The sequence below is a fragment of the Malaya genurostris genome, chromosome 2 (assembly GCF_030247185.1).
Source record: "Malaya genurostris strain Urasoe2022 chromosome 2, Malgen_1.1, whole genome shotgun sequence".
Lineage (NCBI taxonomy): Eukaryota > Metazoa > Arthropoda > Insecta > Diptera > Culicidae > Malaya > Malaya genurostris.
This window is the reverse complement of record NC_080571.1, coordinates 108,623,816-108,650,588: the sequence shown is the minus strand read 5'-3', so window position 1 is coordinate 108,650,588 and position 26,773 is coordinate 108,623,816. Positions and strand designations below refer to the sequence as shown.

The window sequence follows — 26,773 nt, the reverse complement described above, 5'->3', positions numbered from 1 at the left end:
AGAAAGTTTGACGATGTTTAAATATTTCAACATAATTGGGGAAAGCATACTGTGCATTAAATAACACGTCGGTCAATAAGTCCCCAGTCTGACAGATAGATGGCGTTATTGATTAAAAATCCCTCTAGCTTGTGACTTTCCTGGTGGCAGCTGTCCAGTTTTTTTTAACTCCTACATGTTTTGGGACACTGTACCTTCCTTCCGAAAGTGCCGCTTGACAATTGCCCAATACCTTTCAATTGGCCGAAGATCCGGGCAGTTCGGTGGGTTGATGTCATTTTCCACGAATTGTACATCATTTTTTGACAACCACTGTAGAACGGAGTTGGCGTAGTGGGCTGAAGCCCAATCCGGCCAAAAGAGAGGAGAAGCCTTAAGCTTTCTGTGCAGTGGCAGTATTCTCTTCTTCAAACATTCTTCCTCGTACACCTTGGCGTTAATTGTGTCCTTCGTGAAGAAAATCGACGACCGCAAACCACAAGTACAAATTGCTTGCCAGACCAACACCTTATGCCCAAACTTTTCCATCGCCACCGTGGTGTCAGCGTCGTCCAGGTCCTGGTACACCGATTTCGTATAATATTGCGATCCGGGCAGCGCTCGAGGATCTTCCTTGGCGTAGGTTTCGTCGTCGATCAGGATGCATCCGTGTTTATTCTGTAGAATCCGGTTATACAGTTTTCGCGCTCTTGTTTTGGCCTGAACTTGCTGTAACAGAGACTTTTTCGGCACCTTCTGTTTCTTGTACGTTTTCAGGGAGTTCCTGGTGTGGTGCACTTTCACCCGTTTTGCAATTTCGTTGTACGTGGCACCACTTTCTGAGCACCAAGTGTGCAGAATTTTCTTTCGCGTTTCCGGATCAATTCGACTTATCATTGAAACGATAAACTGTACCAAAACCAATCGATTGCGCAGCTGTTATTGGCATGTAAACAAACATGTTACCGCAGAACACGCTGCAAAAAAATTAAGCCATTTCAGAGTAATAACTGTTTGAATGTTGCTTACTTCTTATCGATACACTTCTTAGTGCTTTTAGCTAGGCTACTTCTGGAAAATTAAAAAAAAAACATACAGAGAAAAAAAAATTCGTGTGTTGATGAAACACTGTTTTTAGTGAACAAAAAAAACTGTGCAAGCATAAAATTGATAAGCATTATTCGGACTCTGCTGAAAACAAATCTTTTTGTTTCGGGGACGGGTATAGCGTGGTGAGTAGTTCGAAGCCTTACAAGCAGTCCATCTGGGTTCGATTCCCAACCCGGCACAAAGGTCCAAAAAGCTTTTCTGAAAAGGCGTATGACCTTAAGGTTAAAACCTTTATAATCGAAACAAAAGAAATCTTGTTATTGACCGAAATGCTGAATTTAAATGTAACCGATGACGCACCACGTTATGGTTGTCTAAATTAGATTGTAGTTCCGGAAATCACAATTTTGCATGAGTACTTTCATATGAGATGAAATGTTAGCAAAGAGGGTGCAGTGTTTTCTCACGGTGAATCGATTGTTTCGATTCACGATTAAGTTCCATGCATTCGAATTGCTACCGCATCAATAGTATTCGCCAAATTTAGCCTCATGTGATTATTTTCTGTTCTCAGATGGAAAAAAGCTTACTGGAGAGAGTTTCTCATCGAAGGTTAAGACTGAAGCATTTTTGGAGGCTTATGAGATTATTTTGCACAAACTTTTCTCAGCGATGCTTTGACCAATTTTCACAAACTTAAGTTCACATAAAAAGTTTTCCTCTGAATTGCATTCCATTCTCACTACACGGTCGAACAAATCGTTTCCGGTTATTCTTTCACGAATCAAAGGAAATTATTATGATATTATTTACGATAGTTTGATTGATATGAAAAAGGCATCATTACACAGGTAACAGTTTTTTACAGTTACAGTTTTTTAACATATTTTCGAAGTTGTCTTAGAAATGTTTAGATCAGATGTTACCTTGAAAAAACTTTCTTAGTCGCATCTCAGAAATGTTCGATTTTATCATAAATTATTGTTTCGATATAACTCCAGGTCTCGACGTTTCGTGCATTTATAAGACATCTGGCATCTACACGGAAAGACCGAAATAAGCATTTTGGCGAAAAATTTCGTTGATTTTCTGATTTTAGTTAGTTATTTTTGAGACAAATTCTCATTCCCTTAATAATAATAAAATATTTGTTGAAATGGCTATTTTTTTAGTTTAATTCACCAATCAAACGTGCCGTCATTTCTTAGTTAAGGCACACTTCACACGTTGTTTTCAACCAACCAAATGGTTGAATTGGCTTCTGCAATTTGCAGCTATATGGCGCACTGTCACCGAAAAAACGCTAACACCGTAATGACTACTAGCCACTAGATGGCACACTACTACCGAAAAAAAATTCAGTCGCGGTTGTCTTTCCTATATTGGCAGGTATAAATACAATTTTGTATTGGAGAAAAAGACTCTTTTTGAAAATTTTTCTTCTAAATCGCTGTTTTCTTCATTCGTCTTCGCGAAATCGATTCACTCACTGAAAACTTTGAGCACTCGGAAAACAACAACCGAATACAAGTAATACACCGGACGGCGTAGCCCGGAAGATTGGAAGATACAAAAAACATCATTTGACATATATAATTAGAGTGCAACATTCGAAACTCACTTCACTAATCTGCGTAAAAACGTTATTACGCACAATCGCTTCAAGTGAGCACAAATTCTGAATAAATACACTTTCCACTAAGAGTTCACGTCATTTTTACATATCGGTTTAGAAATTTATTTATGGATATATCATAACACATGTGAAAAACATCAAAACAATTTGCAATCGGTTTCAACAAGTCTGTCCTTTTTAGCTTTTTAATGGATTGTTTTTCTTTGACACTTCACATGAGTTTTTGTCTAATAAACTTGTTAATAAAACCAATTTCATTTTTGTTTTCTCTTTGCTGTCCTTTAGCAATGATGGTGATAGATAAATAGAATCAAATTTTCTGATTTTAATAACAAAATTAGTTATCAATGAGAATTTCATGTTGGGTTGAAATATTGCTGGTTTGTGTCCAGAATATTCGCCAACTCAACACATTCTCTAAAAATAAGAGTTTTTTTCAGCAAAGTAAATTCTCAATTTTAACTAATTTCATAGTTATTTTGGAAATTTTGTTGTTAAAATTATCTAATTCAAAAACAGTAATACGAATTAGGCGCAGAACTAATTTCGGTCGATCTGTGTAAATAAAAAACTCAGGTAATCTAGAAAAATAAGTCCCAGAGAATCGACTTTTTTCGAAACAAGAGCAAATTGGGGCGTTCTACGAATTTGTTAGACAAAAAAAAATTTGGCTTTGCGGTTTTTTAAAATAAGTTTTTAAATTGATCTCTTGAAGTTCAAAATATTCTAACAGTTTATTAAATACGTTGGTCTTATACCTATATGAATTATATTATCTTTAATTTGCGAAATAATGACAAAACTAGCTATTACACCCAATTGAAGCATTATTTTGCCATTGTAATCATAACATAATGCCTAAATATGCAATTATAGTAAAATGAGCTAGTATTTTGATATAAGTTTTCTATCGCTATTTATTCGGGTAGCCCAGTCCCAGTTAGCCATTTACACAACAAACAAATAATCAAAGCAGTCTGAGTAATACCAAGTTATGTGAGCTTGATTAGCGTAAACCGGAGAATATGTGTTCCTTTACTATGTCATCATCGAATTATTAGTGTTATCAGACGACTTAAAATGTGCATTTGAAACTGAATTAAGAATACTATCTAAACTTTTTAAAGAAATGAAACCAGGGAAAGCGTAATGCCGGATTGAAATTTACTTGAAAACATCTGATTTAGCAAGCAATTTTTAGTTGAGCACAAAAAACTCTAGTTTACAAAAGATCTTGAAGCTCTACAAGAAAGAGTGTTTAGGAATGCGTTCTGTCATTCATAATAGCTCGCAAAAAACCTGCAAAGTTTTGGGGTGATTTGACCAGCTGCCGCTACAGTTGAGACGCGCTTTAGTGATACCTGGACACCATGACAAGAAGTAGGTTTCAATAAAAAAAAACCTTAATCCATCGTCAATTTAGACCGACCGAGCAGAAGCAGAAGCTGAATAGGTTAAAAAGTGTTTGGGATGATGATATAATTGAAATTGACAGATTATCCAAAAGATTAACGTTGAACGACGCACAGGTCTTTTCTGGTGTATCTCAAGACAGTGTCTTAGAACCATCTACACTCAGGTCTCTTTTTACACGGAGGTTACGTACCGTGTTAAAAAAATCCGTGTATAAGAAAACCGTGTTAATTGCGGAAACCGTGCAAAAAAACCGCGTGGAAAATTTGACGTAATAATTCCAAAAACCGCAGATTTGATTATTTGTTTGTTTTGTTTTGGATGAAATATAACTTTTGATTATTTGAAGGGGAAAAAAAGATTATATTTTAACCCCCAAATTTATGCAAGGTGCACATAACTGTGAAAATGTAACTGTTATTTCCCAATAAAAACGGAAATCGAAAAAACAGCCTGAGGTTACGAGAAGGGTCAAGTCATACTTGATAAAACACATTGGATGATAAATTAAAATTAGAGCACTTAGGAAACGCGTTGTACGATAAGCAAATTATTCTAAATGGCTCATGCCTTCTGTATATTGCATTCAGATTTCAAAAGAAAGGTGCGATGTGTAGTAAACACTAACGATCTTAACATACATTCTCAACTAAACTGAGTGGGAAGACATAGGTATTGGGTGAAGATCTATGCACGCAGCGACAGAATCAAATGGGAAGAATTCATAGAGATGAATATGGATCAAATTAGAAAAGGTATTACTATGTGTCATGCTGAAGAAACTCATTTTATCGGCGTAAATCATATTACTACTAGAGCTATAGAATTCAAATGGGTATAAAATACTGTACTGTTTGATATGACGAAGAGTTGACGAGACTAGTAAATCCGACTAGTTCTTCAACGATACGAAATTCTCGATGATATCAATGACGATGTTGACATCATACACCACAACTGAGCGAAAGAGACGTTGTCGTGTAATTTACAACAGGGATTCAAGATCTGAAGACTGATTAATCATTTTATGGAAAGACAGTCAATGATCCCGTGAATTGTTGAATGAATGATTTTAGTTAACTTTTAAACTTCAAATTAGCTCTCATAATCGTTTTCTTACAGACAACCTGTTCCCTCTTTTAATTTTTTTCTCAAAAAACAAAAACAGTGCTTTTTAAACTCTCATTGGAAACCGTGTTAATTGCGAAAACCCTGTAAATAAAAACTTTGTTAATTCCGAAATCCGTGTAAAAAACCGTGTATAAAAAAACCGTGCGAGAAAAAACCGTGTAAAAATATACCTGAGTGTATATTTTTACTTTATTGGAACGATCTAAACATGCAAAAATGATCATTTGCCAATGGTTTTGAAGCATTTTTTCATGAATACATCTTACTTAGTATGGGATGCCTTTTCAAAATTTACCTTCTGGGAGAGTGATAAGTTTTTAATCGTGAATATCTCTTGTTGTATCTAACGTATGAACATATTTTTTGCTAAATGTCGTCGTAAATATGATCAGTATTCATGAGAAAATTTTCACTAATATGACATAACCACAAATAATTCAAAATTAAAGTTTTCTGAAATATATGGTATCAGTGAGTATAAAAGAAGAGAACTCCTAACGCGTGTTTGTCCTTCTCGTACCCGCAACGACGGTTTTGTGGTACCACGCGACATTTAATTTCTGCGTTAACTACTGGGTGGGTGTAAAAGGTTTGCGCTTAATATATTTCGTACATTCTATCTTGCGCAGTTGACTGAGCAGGGAGTAAGGCAAGTGCATCTAATGCACCTTATTTCGGTTGGTAACATGAATTCAGTTCCTGAATATAGTTTCAGTTTCAGGCTTAGAATCCAGTTCCAGAATCAAGTATTTAGTTCCACATTTCAGTTTCAATCGGAGGAGGAACATGCGGATCTATGCATTGTACATTCGAAGGGGGGGTTGGCGATTAAATGATTAGGGCACTGGTCTTACAAACCAGTTGTCGTATGTTCGAGCCCCTACCTGGAAGGATTCGTAGTGTCAGTAGAATCGTAGCACCTGCCATGCAATGTTTCTGTACACTCTAAATCGGCTGCGAAGTCTGTTGAAACAGAAGGTCAAATTCGACTACAGGCTTACCAAGGCTTTGCTTACATTCGAAGGAAATAACATCTGTATTATAGAGCATCGAACTGACCTAATAATCATCATTTTTCGCAAAGAGTTACTAAGATATTTTGTTTCTTTAGTATTAGTAAATCGGTTAGTATGTGAAAATATTACGTTTCGATATATTTTGTGCCCCGTTCGTGGTGTGAATTTTGCTTCAAAGCAAGGTTAATTACATTAGTATTCAGCTGCTGGTCGATTGCATATGAGAAAAATACACCGAAATTTGAACAACGATTCGAGTAAATTCTACAAATCTACAACCTTCTAAGGGCTGAAAATTTCGAGAGATCTCAGTCAATATAATAATTTCCCTACTTAGTTTTGAACTCTTACCACGGCCGCCATATTCACCACTGACACTGGCTAATTAACTCTTACAAATATTCGAGGATTTGGCGTGTAAAATGGCTCGATGAATAGAACTCAAAGAAAGGTTATTATTTCTTTTGGGATGGTCCCAACAATTGTTAAAGAAGTGATAAAATCTATTGAAAGTTCAAGAAACGATAAATTGTATTGTATTACTTTGGGTAAAACATATTTTGCTATCGTTCTTGAATACGCGGTTATGTTTGATGAAAAAGAAACGACATTTCAAGTTCCCCTACCGAGCTATAAGAAATATTCAGAGGTCAGTTTCAGTTGCAGCAAAGACATCATATTAACAAGATATGAAAAAAAGGCGGGTGGGTAATGTCAGAGACGTAACTGGATGTCGTGAATACGAAAACAACTGACATGTTCCTTAACACTTTCGAATATCAATTAGTTAATGAATTGTATGAATTATGCAAGCATTTCTCTTTTTTCACATTTTTCGCAAAAACAAAGAAGGCTTCACTTGATCTCGATTACTATGAATTTCACACAGCGAAAAGTGCACAAATCAAGTCAAACAGTTCTAGATTTACACAGTTCTAGATTTACACAGTTCTAGATTTACACATTCGATTTGCGAGCAAGAAATCCTAATAGTTCTTTAGAAATTTTTTAGAGCTTTGCGAACGACACAAAATACATCTGCTCGCAGTGGTGATAGAATCCAAACTGATCCAATTTTTGTTAAGAGGTTTCTTTTTACGTGATTTCGTTTGTAGCTTTTTCACTAATGGGCGGTCCAGACGGTTATCAAAATAGCCGCATACAGAATTTTAATGTCGATTATTTCATTTCGGATTTGCATTTCATTGAAAGAAACTATCAGGAAAGCTGTACGGGATTCATTCCTGCCTTTCAGAAGGACCAAATACACATTTAAGTAGAAAAATTTCGATTCTATTAGTAGTTAGATTATATAAATCCTTTCACAGTTCACTGAGCTATGAGCTTTAAAAATACGAGAAAGGCAAATGCACCTTATGAATTATCGCCTTTGATACTCGTTTATACCAAACATTTCAGAAAAGTTTAATTTTGAATAATTTGAGATTATGTCATACAACTGAATATTTTATCATAAAATTGTGATCATATTTCCGATGGCATGTATCACAAATTATGTTCATTCGTTAGATACAACAAGGTATATTCAAGATCAAAAACTTATCACTCTCTCAGAGGGTAAATTTTGAAAAGGCACCCAATAGTAAAGTAAGTCGTATTCACGACAAAATAATTTGTTTGTATCCGAAATTATTCGCGAAAATCAACTAATTGCAACATTTTCGATCTTTCCAATGCTAAATTCTGTTATAATAATTGTTATAATTCTATAAAACAATATTTGAAATCGAAGCATACTGTTGAATCGAGTGTGGGGCTTAAAATGTCCGTAGAGTGACTGTTAATTAGTATATCAAAGAAATGCCTCTGCTTCTCTACATGTGTATACAGTGAATAGAAATATTAGCACTACTAAAAGCAGAAACGACCGAAATTAGCTCTGCGCCTAATTCGTATTACTGTTTTTGAGTCAGTTAATTTTAATAACAAAATTTCCAAAATAACTATGAAATTAGTTAAAATTGAGAATTTACTTTGCTGAAAAAACTCTTATTTTTAGAGAATGTGTTTAGTTGGCGAATATCCTGAACACAAACCAACAATATTTCAATGCAACACGAAATTCTCATTGATAACTAATTTTGTTATTAAAATCAGAAAATTTGTCTCTATTTATCTATCACCATCATTGCTGAAGGACAGCACAAAAAAAAACAAAAATGAAATTGGTTTTATTAAAAAATTTAGTAGCCAAAAACTCATGAGAAGTGTCAAAGCAAAAGAATTCATTAAAATGCTAAAAAGGATTGTCTCGATGAAACTGCTTGCAAATTGTTTGCATGTTTTTCGCATGTTTAATGATATATCCATATTTAAATTTTTTAAACCAATTTGTAAAAATGACGTAAACTCTTAGTGGAAAGTGTATTTATTCAGAATTTGTGCGCAGTTGATGCGATTGTGCGTAATAATTTTCTTTCGTGGAACAGTGAAGTGAGTTTCGAATGTTGCACTTTGATTGTATATCTCGGTTGATTTTTCATTAGGGAGTATAAGCAATATATTAACGAGCGGTTTCCACGTTTATCACTCAACTCTTTGCATAAAACGATACCAGAAACTTTCGACTTTCAAACAGAGTAATGGAATCAAAGAAAATCTTTTTGATCACATCACAATAATCGGGAGAAAGAGAGAGAGAAAGAGAGAGAGAGAGAAAGAGAGAGAGAGAGAGAGAGAGAGAGAGAGAGAGAGAGAAAGAGAGAGTGATTAAAGAGAAACCTATATTACAACTGGTTGTAGTTTTTTCAGCTGAAGGCTACATCGAAACAAAAAGAAAGGTTGGTTTATATTTGTTCAAAACATAGTTTTGGATTAAGAAAATAAGATTCTTCACAGTTTGTGAAGAATACTCGTAGCAGAGGTGGAAATAAACCCATTTTTCGCACGAGAATGTGAATCAAGATTCCTGATTGTGAATCAAAAAACCGAAGACCGTGAATTAAAAAATCGGGTAACAAACCTAAAATTGAGATTATTTTTTAAAATTGTGGGAATTGTATATTACACAGAGTAGCAGTAGACCTTAAAGGCTCTTTTTATTGCGCTGAGACAAAGTTGTTCTCATTCTCAGAAGACAACCATGTGCAGGCGAAGAGCTTTAGCTGCTGTTCGCGCATTTATGTACCGCGGCGGAAATGAATGTACAATGCTTCGTTCGCTCTCGGCGCATTCAGCCAAGAACGAGGTACGAGTGTTAATAATTAGGTTTTCAAAAGCGGGAAAAAGTATCTGTAACTATTCAATCATTCTAAAGCTTTTTTATTCACTTCTTGAAAATCCTTGTGCGATTTTGCTCAACATCACCTTAAGATTTATTTAAAATTGTTTGCCTGGTCATACATAAAAGTATTCAATTACGATTTAGAATTAATTATAGTAATCTCGTTAGTAATTTCAATTATATTAAACTACTTTTCGAACCTGATAACATCGATAATTGGTGTAATTTTTTACACTTGAATGAATTTTGATTCCGAAAAATATTTTAATAGACATATATTATCGAACTTAATTCGTCAAGATGAAAATATTTAATTTCTATACAATTAGATTAAAATTAAAGGTTCGTCATCAATATCCTGCATTCAAAAATCTTTTCGATCTCAAACAACTTGTAGGTTAAATTGTATTTTGCAAGCGCATACGTTTAATGAATACAGCAAACGGGTTTGAATCTGTTAGATAAAATACATAACATTTAAAATGTGGAATGAATCCCGCTGCCGAGGGAAACACGTAGAAAGTTTCCATGCAGAAATCAACACATTTGCCCTGAAAGTACTGGCTAAGATTTTATCCGGTTATCCCATTCAAAGTTTTTTTTCCCAGTTGTTGCACTAAAAATGATTTTAAACGTTTTCTGCCTTGGAAAGTAGTAGTCCGGTTTTGGCACACAAAATATTAATTCGGTTTTCGTATTCAAAATTACTTAAAGGGGACGGCCCGGCAAACTACCAAAATTAGGTTAAAACCGAGTGTAAATAAACGAAATAAAAAATTTTGAAGGTTTTCGACGATAAGTTGCACTTATTAGCTCTTGAAATCTGCAATGTTTCAAACAGTATCACACACAGGGATTTTCATGGTAACTTAATATGTGTATTATACCGCATTTTTGTTGTTGTCGCACATTTGAACAAATGTAAAAATTAAAAATTTTAAATCTAAAATGGACATGGATTCAAGGTTTAAATAGTGCGTTTGAATTGGCGTATCAAAATCCTGCACTCCTGTTACTTCTGTGTATGATATTCAAGCTAAATAGGGTAATATGAATCAGCTGCATTGTACGCACAAATATTAGACATGTTTTTCTTATTATTATAATTATTATTCATCGCAGCATGTGTGTTAATATTATTAGCTGTTTTTATTGATGACGACGGTATTGCTGAATAAATTTCAAATGCATAACAATGCATAGAATTTCGATGCGGCCGATGATTATTGATGTCGGATAATCCATATCCGATAAAATTGAGTGATAGTCAGCTTTGACGTTTACGTCACTTATACCAGCCACTTGAACTTCAAAACTGTTTAATGAACACAGAGTAGCATTAAAACGAGCCTAACTTTGTTGAAATGTTGATTCCGAATCAGACAGTGATGCGGATAACGATGAAGACATTTTTAAATTCTAAGTAAATCCAAAACATATCTTATCAAAAATAATTTGTTTCAAAATTCAATATAATATCTACAATAAATATGTGATATGAAAAGATAATACTGACTTTTTTTATTTACTGAAAATAAAAAAAAATGCTTATTTCCACCTCTGACTCGTAGTAGGCGGTTGTTGTTTTCTGAGGCTTCTTGTTATTTCATGGTATATTTCGCTCTGGCTACGCATTCCGGAGTATTACTTATACTCGATTTTTGCTTTCCGAGTGTTCAAAGTTTTCAGTGAGAGATTCGGATTTGCTGAGTCACATGAAGAAAATAGTGATTGAGAAGAAAAAAATTACAGCACGTTTAATTGGTGAATTCAACTAAAAAATCTAAATTAGCAAAAGTAAGATTTTTTTAGTTGTCTAAAAAAAATCAGAAAATCAACTAATTTTTTCGCCAAAACGCTGATTTCGGTCTTTCCGTGGGGGTGTTTTAACCAGTAGGTGCGTTTTATGATACTTTCCCAAACTAGGCGATGTCGATTGTTTGTAATTTATTGATACAAAAGATGAAGAGATTTTATCTTTGCTGTATTGCAAGATTTTATTGGAATATTCCTTGTTTCAAATAGCTATAAAAATGTAGTCGCCAGAAAAGTTATCTAATGGAAATTCAAAACTAAACGTTCACTTTAGTAAATTCCCTAATAAAATATACGTAACTGGCTGATCGGTGTGGAATATGTCTGACAACTTTAAATAATAGTTCCGGTTTCGTCGTTCCTTCTTCGGTTGGACTGCTTGGATTGGATTATAAATTCACATATTTATCCACAGAGTACGTCACATACTTTAGTCGAAGTTTATCCTCGGCATGGGAACATGGAATGACATAACTTACGAACAGATTCCTCTCTCGTTTCGCCCGATGACCGGTCGGGTGGGTGGTGAGTGAAGAAAACTGAAAATTACGAAATACTATAAACACTAATAGCTCAACTGAAGGGAACCAGGTTCTGCGGCTTGGCGAGCACAGAAAAGGGTGTCTATAGTCGGGGCAATGCATTACACAGCAGAAAGGCACGAACAATTTATGAAGAAACTTGGACTGTTTGTTTTTCTTCTTCACGTTTTCCCTCGCGAGTTCCGGGTGATTGGCGTGCAGTGGAAGGAAAAAATGGTCCCAAAACTTTTCCTCGCCCTTGCAGAAGGGGAATGGTTTTTTTTTGTTTTTTTCCGACGTGACGCCAAGCGGCTTACCTGTGCCTGAGTGTGTTTGTATGTGTTGGTGCATTGCTGCGAGAGTACGGTACGATCGGGTGACACGGTAGGAGAGCTCAGACTCTGCAACTGTCTTGTGGTAAGGCGACAGTAACTGATGGTTTAATAATGACAAAATAAATGGGATGCTCATTTTCATGCAAATTTCTGTGTGGAAATCTGCATTTATGTTTCACCGATGTTTGGCTTTGCTGTCAGCTTGTTTCGGGTTTTGTTTTTGCTACCAGTAGAAGAGAGCTTTCTGAAAAGGTCATTTGCGATGTGATAAATTGCACTCAGCTGTGGGAAGAAAATGCGGGTCAAGTTTATTTCTAGCGACTAAATGATAAAGTTTTTACTACAAAATTAATCCCAAGAAAATGAGTTGGTTGAACTGAGGTAGGTTGAAAACGGGGTTGCATGTTGAAATTGCGACATTATATGCTGAGCGGGTTACAAAATGAAATGCATGCAGCCAGCTCGGTCGTACTTTTAATCTACGCTACCTAATATATTATTTACAGTGAGTACAATTCTGAAAACAAGAAAAACAAGCTGTGCTAATGTAACTCAGCTAAAAGTCTAGCATCAAAGCACTATGTAATTATTCTAATTTGAAATGAATCTCTAATGGATGTCGCAAAGTATTAATGATCACTGCGTGTTATCGCTACCAGTTTTAAATGAGGCTAGCCCCTCCTGTCAGAGAAGCTTTGATATCAATACTAGACACATTATTACGACTGAAAGTAATAGTTCTAAAATTATCCAATTTTATGAAATTTGTGCGTTTCCAAAAACAAAAACTACATTCACCCTCAAATAGGCACCGTAAAAACAGCGACTTTTTGCTGCTATCTATCTCCGGTTTGATTCACTCACCTTGACCTTATCGCCTTTGTTTGCAGTTTCAATGGTCGCAATTGTTGCCAGCGATGAACAGACAATAGACGATATATTACTGTCGGGGGGAGCTATTGTTTTCGTTTTTTTCCCGTTCGGCTTTTTATGTTCGTGCTAGGTTTGACAAATCGTCTGTCGGCTCCGTATCACATGTGGCGTACGCTGGTAGAAGGAACACTGGCTCACGGTCGTTTTAATAACCTGTGCTCGGGGACGGTCAATACAGAAATAGAGGAAAAATGAACTCCAGAACGTTTTCGGTTCAGAACGCATTCGTTGCATTGTATTTGTGAAACTGTGATGACGATCACCCCATGAGGATGGCAGGAATGTTTGAATAAGCTCTATTTCGAGCTGGGGCTAGTTTTATTTGTGCGCCTGAAAATTCAATGGAATCAATGCAAAAATATTGTTACATGGTTTTGAATTGCGGTCTCCTAGGAAAAATGCCCGCTTCTTGGACTTAACACTTCCCTTAAGGTGAAATGTAGCGTCATAAAATGCGCGCAAAATTTTATCCGCTTCAGTTGAACGAACCATCGCACAAAGCATATCAAGAAAAACGGACACATAGAAACAAGAACTTCTTTCAATGATTGAGCGCAGTGGGTTTACCTCTCGTTATTTTGGCTTGTAAATAAGACTGGACGTAATGGATTTTTGAATCCTTCACACTATCAATATATGCTAATTCAATCGTTATTGTTAGTGATTACTGTTACACTAGAGCTATAAATCATGAGTAATTATTAATGACTAACATGAGGTTATATGTATATGTATTGTCCAACTTGCTAACCATGTATATGCCTGTTGTTTATCAATGTTTATCACATTGTTTGTATCACGATAATACTTGGATTGTATTTTATTCAGTAGCTTGTCAATGATGAAGTTATAGTTTTGCTATAAAAATTGCTACAATCTAAAATAATAAATGTTATACGATATCACACAGCCAGGCTTTATTGCTTCAGCAACATCAATGCATTGAACTCAACAGAATTGGACATTATTAGCATTATAAATGACAGTTACTTAGAAAATAAACAATTTCTTACAATACCCATGTGATTGTATTCTATTGTATTGTATTCGTTTTTATTTCAACACAAAACCCAATGCTGCTTAAATTCGTGTCATAATTTTATATGTAATTTTTGCTCACGATATAATGCCACCGTGCCCACCGTTCATTTCTCACACCACCTCAATACGAAACAGCAGCGCGCAAGCAATAAAAAAGATGCGGAAAAGTTTATGTAAACTTTTTCAAATTTCGGTGGTTTTAGCTAAAGTTATATAATTTTGAGTAGGATTTTCAGATTCTTTGTGAAATTCTGCTACAAACACTACTTTTCAGTTCTAAAATCATACCCGTGGAACGGAACAGTAACCGTTTATACATTTCAAAAACCAAATACGGCTCGGCAAAGCAAAATTTCAAAATTCTAAGAATACTTAGTTATGATAAATTTGATTTCGAAAACTTAAGTGTTTTTGGTTTTTCGAAAATCGGTCTAGTTTTTGAATAATTGATCAAAAACGCGATTTTCGCATTCCGCTACATTTCACCTTAAAATCCTGTGCAACACTTGCGCCATCTTTCTTACACACTTTCATCCACTCTCTCCTGTTTTCTGGAGCTTGTCCTCCTTAATAGTAAAGAATATTTCAATTGTGCGAAGTTCTTTGCATATCAAAGGTTAAAATCATCAGTTTAATGCAAAACCGGAATAATTTGATAGGTTGGACCCTCTTCGCTGTGCGAAATTCGCACCAAATGAATGCCAATAAAGTCAGCAAACGGCATATCGATATCGTAGAATATACCACCTTCTGAAAGCATGAAATGAATTCCGCCATTACATCATTCAGCTGCTGGTCGTTTGCGTGTGAGTAACAGAAAAAAATGCATTCAATCGACCCGAAATATGATAATCCGAAATGAAGTAATCAACCTTAAAATTCTAAAAGTTGTTATTTTGTAGCCGTTGGAATCGCTCTTTTGAACTTTGAATGTAGGGGAAAGTGTTCGGTTACCGGCAGCCTTTTTCTTTTAAGCTTATAACTTCTGACTGAGGGCACATTATGCGGACATAGATACATCAATGAAAAGCTAAAGACCCTAGCTAACTACTGAATAAGAAACTAAGTTGATTCAATCGATTGAAAAAACTTTTTTATAAATTTAGTAAAGTGATAAATTTTGACCATTTCAGAAAAGGTGTTCGGTTACCAGCCTAAATAATGACTGCAATTGTTCAAAGAACGGAATTTATTCTTTTCGGAGGCGTTTTCGACAAAAGTCTCCATTGTCTAATGATGACTTCACCTTGACTCTCTTGGTCAATGATTCGGATGGTGACGCCTTTGGTGTTGATTTGGCCGGTCTTCCACCGGCTCCGTGGGATTGAATACGTTGCTGCAGTCGAATTTTTTGGCTTCCTATCCACTAAGCAACGTTTAATGGCAATCACCTTTTCGATTGATGCTTTTCCATTTATGATACTATAAACAAAGTCATTAAAAACTTTTGTGTTGATTTTCACGCAATTAAAATTTGTTTTGAGCGCAGCAAAAAGTACAAGCATCTGTTTGCTTCGGTATTCGGCACAAAAAGAACGTCCTGCTGTTACACACACATGAAATTTGTCGAAATGACGCTATCTGCTTTCTCTCAATAGGCAACCGAACATCTTCCCTTATGTCTCAGACATTACTCACCCATCTTTTTTTCCGTTCAGTTTTTTAATGCTTGGAGAAACATTAAACTTTTAAGCAGTATATATTTTTACCTTTTTTTAGAGCCAAATCGAATTCCTTAAACTTCTGTTTCTTGGATACCATTTTTATACATTTAACATTTCGAAGCATATGTGTGCTAAAAATACATTCCTATCTTTCTTTGAGCCTAATTAATCTTCCCATCCGTGTATAACAAGTGGTTTGTCATACTGAGGACGTGTGCTCAGGTTCCATCTAAATCAGATTAAGACTAAAGCTTGCTTTATATAGAATTGGAACAAACTTTTGCTCATATTGTGGCGCTCCTGGTGGACGGATTTGGAAGTTCTTGGCGGCCACGTGTCGGGAATTTTGTCAACTTCACGTATGATTTTTGACATTCCGCAAAGAGTTATTTGGAAAATCCATTGTGGTCTGTATCAGCTGAAATTGCCCAGAAATACCGTATCGCGCGTTATCAAACGATATAAGGAAACATTGACGACGATTCGGAAGCTTCAAGCCAATCGTCGGAGTGGAAATGTACTGCGTGGTAAGATTTTGAAGACGATTAAGAGGAATCCTAATCTGTCGGACCGTGATTTGGCCAGAAAATTCGGTGCTGCCCATAGTACCGTGAGGAGAACTCGACTCCGGGAAGGAATCAAGTCGTATCAAGTTAGCAAACAGCCAAATCGGACCATAAAACAGAATAGTGTGGTCAAAATCCGTGCTCGGAAACTATATGACCAGGTGCTGATCAAGTTCGACGGGTGTCTTCTGATAGACGATGACTTCAGGCAAATCCCAGGTCAAAAATTTTACTTGACAACGGCTCAGGGGGATGTTCCAGCCAAATTTAAATTTGTTTTTGTAGACAAATTTGCAAGAAAATTTATTATTTGGCAGGGCATTTGCAGCTGTGGCAAAAAAAACGAAAGTTTTCGTTACAAATAAGACAATGACATCGGAACTATACCAAAAAGAGTGTCTCAAAAACGAATTTTGCCGTTCATTCGATCCCACGACAATCCCGTAATGTTTTGGCCAGATTTGGCAAGCTGTCATTACAGCAAAGTCGTTCAAGAATGGTATGCAGAGAAAGGGGTCCAGTTTGTTCCGAAAAAACCTTAACCCACCCAACTGCCCCCAGTTTCGACCTATTGAGAAATACTGGGCAATCATGAAGAGGAGACTCAAGGCAAAGGGAAAGGTTGTCAAAGACATCAATCAGATAACGACCTGGTGGAATAAGATAGCTAAAACGATATACGAAGAAGGTGTGCGCCGTGTTACAGGAAAAATTCGAGAATTCCTTCGAAACCGTGACGAATAATTTTATCCGCATTTTTTCTTAAAAGTATGAAGAAAACGCTACATTCGTATAACAAAGATCTTCAATTCGATAATAAATAACTGAAATACAGGCAATTGTCTTTGTTCCAATTCTATCTGAAGCAAGCTTTATCTTGATTTTATCACATTTTCTCCAGATGATTTCTGAAATTTCTCTTTGTAACGAAGTTTAATTTGTTTTCAGCTCTGAGTAACGTTTCAATCCATTTACAATATTCATTTAAGTTTCAACCAAAGAACCTATGATGCTCAATGCTGGAAGCAAATTATGATAAAATTGAATTTCTCGTTTCATTGTCACACGGGAGGTCACGGTGGCCAGCTTATAAAACTTCAACTTGATTGCTAAACTTCTGACATCGTAGGTAAACTCGTATGAGGTTTCTTCTTCGGTGTCAAAGTACACGAAACTGTCCGAAAAGAATGTGTTAAGTGCTACTGGTCTCACCATCGACGTTGGTTTTTGGACAATGGTTTTGGCTCGGATAGTCTCACAGTGTATGTGTGTGTCTGTGAAACTTATAGGAAAATAGCAGTTACTGGAAGTCAACATTACAACTCATTCGCCATGATACTCCCTTGTCCTTGCGTTGAGTGTTGTTCGTCTTCAGAAACGGAAAAGTTGACGAAACAACTTCCTAGAATAATTTCCAATAAGTACTTTGCTTCTGTTCGAAACTTTATCAGTTGCCAGTCGCTGGTATCGAGGACATTGTCGGTGGAGTAGTTCAGCACCGGTTGAAGATTGTGTTCTGGACAATTTGTTGGTGTGTGATAAGTGCCCCATTCTACGGAAGCAACAGATGTTATTCATTAAAACATTTATTAAACACTTTACTGCTATTATTCTGAAGAGCTTTGTAAACCATAACCATTCATCAAACGAAAGGAAAAAGTTTCTCGGCGTCAGTTGGTCTAGGACGTTGCTCCAATCCTGGTGATATTTACTGCACCCGAACAAAGTCAACACGTTGACAAAACTATTCGACTGCTATTGGAAAAGCAGAATTTATTGTAATGCATACGCTGTATCGGGTGAAAACTTTGTGTACCTGCTCATAATAAGTTTTAATAAAACCTACCCAGGGCTGCACATGGCTATCGAATAGAGAGAGAGAGTGAGAGTAGCGTTTGAAAATTCGCCCCTCCGGAGTGGACGGGAAGCCAGCAAAAAGCGGTATGTTGTACGTGTACCGTGCATGCCCAGAACCCTAATGCGGCATCGAACGGTGCACCGACAAATCCCGCCAGCATGGTTGTTCATGTTTTTGCTTGATTAGCCAAGCGGAACCGAAGCAGAATAGCAAATACCGGCGAATAGCCTGACTCCTATCTCCCTGCAGCAGACGGAACCATCGGAGCGGAGGCCAAAAACGGGCAGTTATTCGTAACCAAGAGATGCGGTAATGTGACTACCACCCGACCAAACATTGGTATGTTCTGGACGGGGAGGAAGAGTAGAATGTTGCGAAAAAAAATGGTTCAAAGTTACTTGAACTGTAATGAATTCAGTTCTGTGTTGAGTTGTTCGGTGTTGATTCGGGGTGTGGCGGAAAATGCCGATGTTTTCTGTTGAGTTCTCTTCGGTTGGTAATTGTGTTAATTTAACTACAAGTGGTTAGGCTTTGGATAGTAAAGAATATCCGAAAGATAGCGAAAATGTGAACTATTTCGATTAAGGTACATTTCTAGCCAAAAAAACTTTTCATACCAAATTTGTTTCTTTGGATTTTGTTTCAGGGATTTTTTTCGTAGGGTTGCAAAGTCGGTTCTGGGCAGGCAGCAATTTCAGGTGAAAAAAAAAGCCTCTCCTCAATCTACCTATTGGAGTGATAATGCATTTCTTTTTGACATTCAAGCTGTATCATTTTTTTTTCATAGTTGAAACAAATTTGGGTTTACTTCCGCAAAATAATTCAGGTTCATTCCGGGAGTCCATAAAAGTGCGCTTCAAGTACACACTTTTTTTGCTGAATCTCCAAAAAATAATTGTCGAGATTTGCACTGCCGAGTACTCGGTAATCATCTCGGCAAACAATAAAATTGCGGAGTCTCGGCAATCTCAAATTTGACAAACGTCAGTTATTACCGAAATTGTCAGGAAAAAGCTTATTGCCTGGTCGGTATAACGTTTTGTCTTTCTCATATAGAAAGGTTATGTAATTACTTGAAAAACCGACCAGCGAAAATTGGCCCGGAGGGCCAGTGTCATATACCATTCGACTCAGTTCATCGAGCTGAGCAATGTCTGTGTGTATGTATGTATGTGTGTGTGTATGTGTCAAATAATCTCACTAGGTTTTCTCGGAGATGGCTGAACCGATTTTGACAAACTAGGATTCAAATGAAAGGTCTCGTGGTCCCATACGGAATTCCTGAATTTCATCCGGATCCGACCTCCGGTTCCGGAATTATAGGGTAAAGTGTGTTCAATATTGTACACCGTCACTTAAACCGGCGAAACAAAACACGTAAAAATTTTTCTAAACTGGTCTCGAAACTACACAAATCGATAGTCATTATCAGTAGGCAACTAAACAAACCGATTCCGGCTATCCTGGTTCCCGGTATCCGGTTCCGGAAGTACCGGAAATAGTGGTCATATATACCAAAATGGATCTCACTCACTTTTCTCAGCGATGGTTTGACCGATTTCCACAAACTTAGATTCAAATGAAAGGTCTTCCGATTCCATACGGAATTCCTGAATTTCATCCGAATCCGACTTCCGGTTCCGGAATTATAGGGTAAAGTGTGTTCAATATTGTACACCGTCACTTAAACCGGCGAAACAAAACACGTAAAAAATTTTCTAAACTGGTCTCAAAACTACACAAATCGATAGTCATTATCAGTAGGCAACTAAACAAACCGATTCCGGCTATCCTGGTTCCCGGTATCCGGTTCCGGAAGTACCGGAAATAGTGGTCATATATACCAAAATGGATCTCACTCACTTTTCTCAGCGATGGTCTGACCGATTTCCACAAACTTAGATTCAAATGAAAGGTCTTCCGGTCCCATACGGAATTCCTGAATTTCATCCGAATTCGACTTCCGGTTCCGGAATTATAGGGTAAAGTGTGTTCAATATTGTACACCGTCACTTAAACCGGCGAAACAAAACACGTAAAAATTTTTCTAAACTGGTCTCGAAACTACACAAATCGATAGTCATTATCAGTAGGCAACTAAACAAACCGATTCCGGCTATCCTGGTTCCCGGTATCCGGTTCCGGAAGTACCGGAAATAGTGGTCATATATACCAAAATGGATCTCACTCACTTTTCTCAGCGATGGTTTGACCGATTTCCACAAACTTAGATTCAAATGAAAGGTCTTCCGGTCCCATACGGAATTCCTGAATTTCATCCGGATCCGACTTCCGAATCCTGAGTTATAGGATGCGTACTAGAAGAGATTGTGTGTCATGTAACCGTACGTGGCCGTACGAACCGACTTCGATTATACCGGTTCTCGGGTTCCGGTGCCGGAAGTGTCGTTCTCTTAAGGATGGCTTACGCAATCAAAGCACTGTTTTATTCTGTATGTTATGCATAAACAATCACTTGGTTTCTTTCAAAAATCGAAGAGAAAATTTTTGAATAGAATACCACAATATTATATGTACATGAGAAAGGCATCGTTACACCACTAGGTGGATTAAAACAGGTTTTTTGAATTTTGTTCACGTTTCGTCTTAGACTCATCAGCGCATAGCGCATATGGTTTTGTGCCCTAAGCACAAAATTAGGCTTACCTAACTGACTGTACTCAATGTACGGCAAATGCAACGAACTGATAATTATGAATTTCTGAGTCTTCAGCAATTAAATGTTAACAAAGAATTTGTTTTTTTTATGTAAACATTCAGTAGGGTATTAGGAATTTATTTTGTATACTTATAAGAAAATTGTGTGTTGCCGATCTGTCTTGGCATTTTACTTTACCGAGTTCGAAAGTTGGTTTTAAGTGCTTACATCCCTGGAAAGCACCAGTACCAGTAATAATACATCTGAACTTTCAAAGAAAATAGAGCAGAGAATAAAGTTCGATTTGTCGATTATACGATTAAATCTCTGAAACAGAACGTTTTACATGAACCGTGAAAATATATCAAATAACTAAATAGTAGCATCTAAAACGTTTATTACAAATCGATTCAAGCATGTCTGAGGAAATGTATCGGTTTAAAAAACTGCGTTATGTCGGTTACGCCACTTATGAAATTTTATCTCTTCAAACGAATATGCTGGCCATGATCTTTCAAAACTTGATCAGTAAACTCATTTTAGCTTTCAAATCAGCATTAGTTTGTTGCAATCCATTGAGTCATCTACGATGAAAGAAAATGGAACGAATATTTAAGATTGCAATTTGTTGGATACGTCACTTCTACAGCTCCTTGACATATTATTAGATCCATGCTGAAAAATTAGTACTTCTCTAAAATATTGTTGTTGCTTCCAAAAATGAAAAAACCTGTTTTAATCCACCTAGTGGTGTAATGATGCCTTTCTCATATATACAATACTGTGGTATTCTTTTCAAAATATTTCTCTTTGATTTTTGAAAGAAACCAAGAGATTGTTTGTTCATTAACTAGTCCAACCTACAGAATGAAACAGTGTATTGTTCGCGTAGGTCATCATTAGGAAAACGAAGTGGGTTCACTATTAAAGGTACTTCCTGCACCGGAACCCGAGAACTGATATAATCTAAGTCGGTTCGTACGGCCACCAACTAACTTGACGTACAAACTCTACTAGTTTTTATTCAAATTTTGAAGTTTTTATACGATTCATCCATCGTACTCTAAACGACGGTTTAAATATTTGTTGAATCCGAAAATAGGCAGTAATTTTTGGTAGGACCATAAAAGACCTATCCTTTCATTTAACCCTAAGATTGGAAATATCGGTTCTGCAAACTCTGAGAAAAGTGAGTGAGATCCACTTTTGAGCACATGACTATTTTATCCCGTCGTTAATCGAAACACTGGAACCAGGAAAGCCAGAATCGGTTTGTTAAGCTGCTTACTGATAATGGCTATCGATTTGTGTAGTTTTGAGATTTTTTTGCGTATTTTGTTTCACCGGTTTAAGTGACGGTGTACAATATTGAACACACTTTACCCTATAACTCCGGAACCGGAAGTGGGATCCAAAAGAAATCCAGGAATTCCGTAGGCCACCGTTAGACCTTTCATTTGAATCTAAGTTTGTAAAAACTTTAAAAAACGGTCAAACCATCGCTGAGAAAAGGGAGTGAGATTCACTTTGGAATATTTGACCACTATTTTCGATGCTTCCGGAACCGAACACCGGGTACCAGGATAGCCGGAATCGGTTTGTTTAGTTGCCTATTGATAATGGCTAATGATTTGTGGAGTTTTGAGTCCTATTTTTGCGGTTTTTGTTTCGCCGGTTCAAGTGACGATATACAATATTGAACACACTTTACTCTATTACTCCGGAACTGGAAGTCGCATGCAAATGAAATTCAGGAATTTCGTATGGCACCGTGAGACCTTTTATTTGAATCTAAGTTTTTGAAAATTGAATCAGTGGTCTCTGAGAAAATCGATTGCACGTTTTTAGTTCGTTTTGCACATTTCACTCCATAACTCCCGAACCGGAAGTCGAATCCAGATGAAATTCAATAGTAACCTATGAGGCTACAATGCATTGAACATAAATTTTAGTTGAAGAAAATCGGTTGAGTGGTCTCTGAGGAAATCGAGTGCACTTTTTCTTCATTTTTTGCACATTTTACCCCGTTACTCCCGAACCGGAAGTTCGATCCGGGTAAAATTCAATAGAACTCTATGGGACCAAGAGACCTTTCATTTGAATCTAAGTTTGTGAAAATCGGTCCAGTAATCTCCGAGAAAATCGAGAATGTTGCTTATTTAACATTCGGTTTATCAAATTATTCAATCATTGTGATGTAAAAAATTATACTAGAATACTTTTTTTTCGATTATAGAGGTTTTAACCTTAAGGTATTTCACCTTTTCGGGTCAGAAAAGCTTTCTGACTCTATTTGCGGGGTTGGGAATCGAACCCAGGCGGGCTGCGTGAAAGGTATCGACTAACCCACCTACGCTATATCCGTTCCCGCTAGAATACTTATTAAACCCTTTTATTCTCACTTTATTTGTGGGAGGTGCACATTGTTTTGTCTGAGTGGACCGATTCCGTTCTCACATCCAACTTTTGGTCGATGGAATTTCAACCAGTTAGCGAAGACTTGTAGCTCTTGAATTGTAAGATCTGATTTTCCTTTGAAGCGAAATTTTGAAATAAATTCTTGTGTGTGTTCGGTAATTGGATATGCTCTAGTTTGAGCACTAGCACTGCTGTGTCAAAATCAAATATAAAAATTGTATTGATGTTGGAGCGTTATTAGAAAGAAGAGGTTCTGCTCAGTATGCGTTTATCCACACGAGGGTTTGTAGGACATTTTTTTTAACTGTTTTTGGATTATATCTTCTTGCTCACTTCTTCCACGGCAATATTCCACAGTTTTGAACCATACTGATAAAAATACATAAAATAAATAGTCTTTGTTTTATCTTATTTACCATATCTATCTATATATATATATATAAAAATGGATGTAAGTTTATGTTTGTAACGCGATAACTTCGGATCTACTGAACGGATTGCCACCAAACTTGGCACGGGATACTTCTTGCTTTTCAGAGATGGTTTAGGGAGTATATTTATATGAGAGGGAGCGTAGCAAGTGTCATTAACAAGGGGGGGTCATGGAAAAATTCATATAACTTGACAAGAGTCGATACATTTTGAAGACCGTAGAAACATTTTGCATACCTTAGATATGACTATATGGGGGGTGGATGTAGTAAGTACCTTTAAATAGGGGGGTGTAATGTTTAAAACGGCATAATTCCGAAACTACTGAACGGATTGCCACCAAACTTGGCACAGATACTTCTTGCTCTTCTGATATGGTCATAAGGATATTTTAATGGAGTAGGGAGCGTAGTAAGTGTCCTTAACAGGGGGGCATGAAAAATTTGTCTAATTTGACAAGAATCGATCCTTTTTAAGACCATAGAAACAGTTTGCATATATTAGATATGATTATATGGGGGGTGGATGTAGCAAGTGCCTTTAAGAGAGGGGGTTGCTGAGAATCGATACTTTTTGAAAATCATAGAAACATTATGCATACCTTAGATATTTTTATATGGGGGATGTAGCAAGTGCCTGTAAAAATTGTGGGGGGGGGGAGGTGTGGTGTTTGTAATGGCAAAACTCCGAAGCTACTGAACGGATTGCTATCCAAAAAAGCACAGATACTTCATGCTCTTCAGAGATGGTCATAAGGGTATTTTTATGGGAGAAGAAGCGTAGCAAGTGACCTTAACAGGGGGTTCAGAAAAAAAAATTCTAATTTGACGAGAATCGATACTTTATGAAGACCACAGATTTTGTATACCTGAGATATGATTATAAGTGGGTTGATGTAGCAAGGTTCTCTAAAATTGGGAGTATAATGTATATAAGGACAAAACTCCGAAACTACCGAACCGATTGCCACCAAACTCCGCACAGATACTTCTTGCTCTTCAAAGATGGACATAAGGATAATTTTCAGAGGGGAAAGCGTAGCAAGAGTCCTAAATAGGAGAGCGCCATAACTATTTTATCTAATATGGCGAGAGTCGATACTTTTTATGACCATAGATACTTTTTGCACAACTTAGATATGTTTATAAAGGTAAGGTGCCTCTAGAAAAGGGAGTGTAGTGTTTGTAACGGCATAATTCCGGAGAGGGGGGAGAGTGTATAACAAGTGTCCTTCACATGTGGGGTGTGGACCAATGACGAAATTTATCTGATTTAAACAGAAGCGATACTTTCCGAAGACTATACATACTTTTTTGAAAACTCGAATATGGTCTTTAGAGGGGATATAATTTTTCAAAATACGATACTTCTTGCTACGTACAGATATTATTAGAACTTCCTAAGAGCATTTTAAGGGGAGAGGTAGGGGGGTGTGGATAAAGTAAGTCCCATCCAAGGGGGGCGAAACTCAAAAGACCGTACTAAGCTCAAGTTATCAATGCTATTCATAGGTTGCTATAAAGATATTTAAAGGAGGATGTAGTTAGTGTTTGCTAACAGGGGGAATTCGAGACGAAATGTATAGAATTTGTGAAAATGGACATGTTCCAACAGGCACAAATATTCATTACAACTAATAGATGGTCGTAAGGATATTCATAAGCGTGAAGTAAGTAAGTAAGGGTAACAAGTATCTCTAATAAAGAAGCTGGACGACAAATTGTTTGTATGTATCTGCATTGTTCCATAAAAACTCAGAAAACTATCACAAACTTGGTTTTGCGATTGAAAGGTGATCATAAGGATATTCTTCAAGTTTTATTCAGGAGATATTCATTGCCAAAGTGAACAAAAGGGTGGAATATATAGCAAGTGCCTTTGAACAGCGATGTTTATTGTAAAATTTATTCTCTATGTCGACAAACAAGAAGGAGAGGGGCTTAGACTAGAAGAAGGGGGTTTGAAAATCAATTTTCATCTCCTATTTTTTGTAAAGCAATAGAGGGGAGAGAATTGGAAGGTAATACTAGATAGTATTGCTATTGTTAATTTGAAACCAACACGAAATTCTTAAAATAAGTTCAAAAGAATTGCCGGGGAATTCGAAGAGCATAGGGTAAATAATCTTTATTTGCGTATGAACGCGATTGTTTGTAAGTCTTAGCATAAGTACGAAACAACTAAACAAATCGCCACCAAGTTTGAAACATGTACCAAAGGGGGGAATCGATAATTGTTGAAGAGCATAGATACTTTCTACACTACTCAGAAGTGGTTATAAGGGTTATCATGGAGGAGAGCTGTAGTAAGCTCACTAAATATTATGATTATGGTGACATCTGAGATGGAATATTGTGCAATCGGGTTGCCGTCTATGTTGTGCCACTACAATCAGAGTTTCACTGGACAGGATAATTTCGAAAATTTTTTTGCGCCCTTACCTTCCCGAAACATTTCCGAGCAACGCCGGGTAACTCAGCTAGTAGTTTTATAAAAATAAGATAGACCAATCAAATCAAATATCTCTCGAGATAAACATGTTTGCATGCTATTGCGCACCATTTAGAACTACTCTGTGAGAAAAGGAAGCAAGCATATCAAGAGATTTCTGATCCGGACCAAGAGCCATATTTCATGTTCGACCAGAGTTTAGAATTACAGGATTGGAAAAATGGGTTCGGGATATGGAAATTGATTCCCGTTCTCTCATCGAACACTAAGCTGCGTTTTCCACTAAGATTCTTACTGTTATTTTAATTTTAAAACCTTTTTTTATCCACGTAGTGGTGTAATGAAGCCTTTGTCATATTGCTTACACTATCATAAATAGTACTATTACTAATTCTTTTAGAAAAAATCATTGAATCTTGAAGCAAAAAAGTTCATATGGGCGTGACATTTTCAACTTTTAAACAGTGTTGAACCACATTTTTTCCGTTTTCAGTATCATCGATCTTGAAGGGCGACTTGAAAGTTGAAGCCCTCATCATGAATTTAGTAAAATAGACTCAGCTATCTCTGGGAAATTGGAGTGAGCTCCACTAGGGAATGTTGATTCAATA

At 36.6% G+C, this 26,773-nt stretch overlaps 1 protein-coding gene across 1 annotated transcript in view; it reads left to right on the top strand.

Moving 5' to 3' along the window:
* LOC131432682 (uncharacterized) overlaps positions 1 to 26,773 on the top strand; it is a 438,024-nt gene that overhangs the window by 55,643 nt on the left and 355,608 nt on the right. The gene's annotated exons all lie outside the window — the stretch shown is intronic.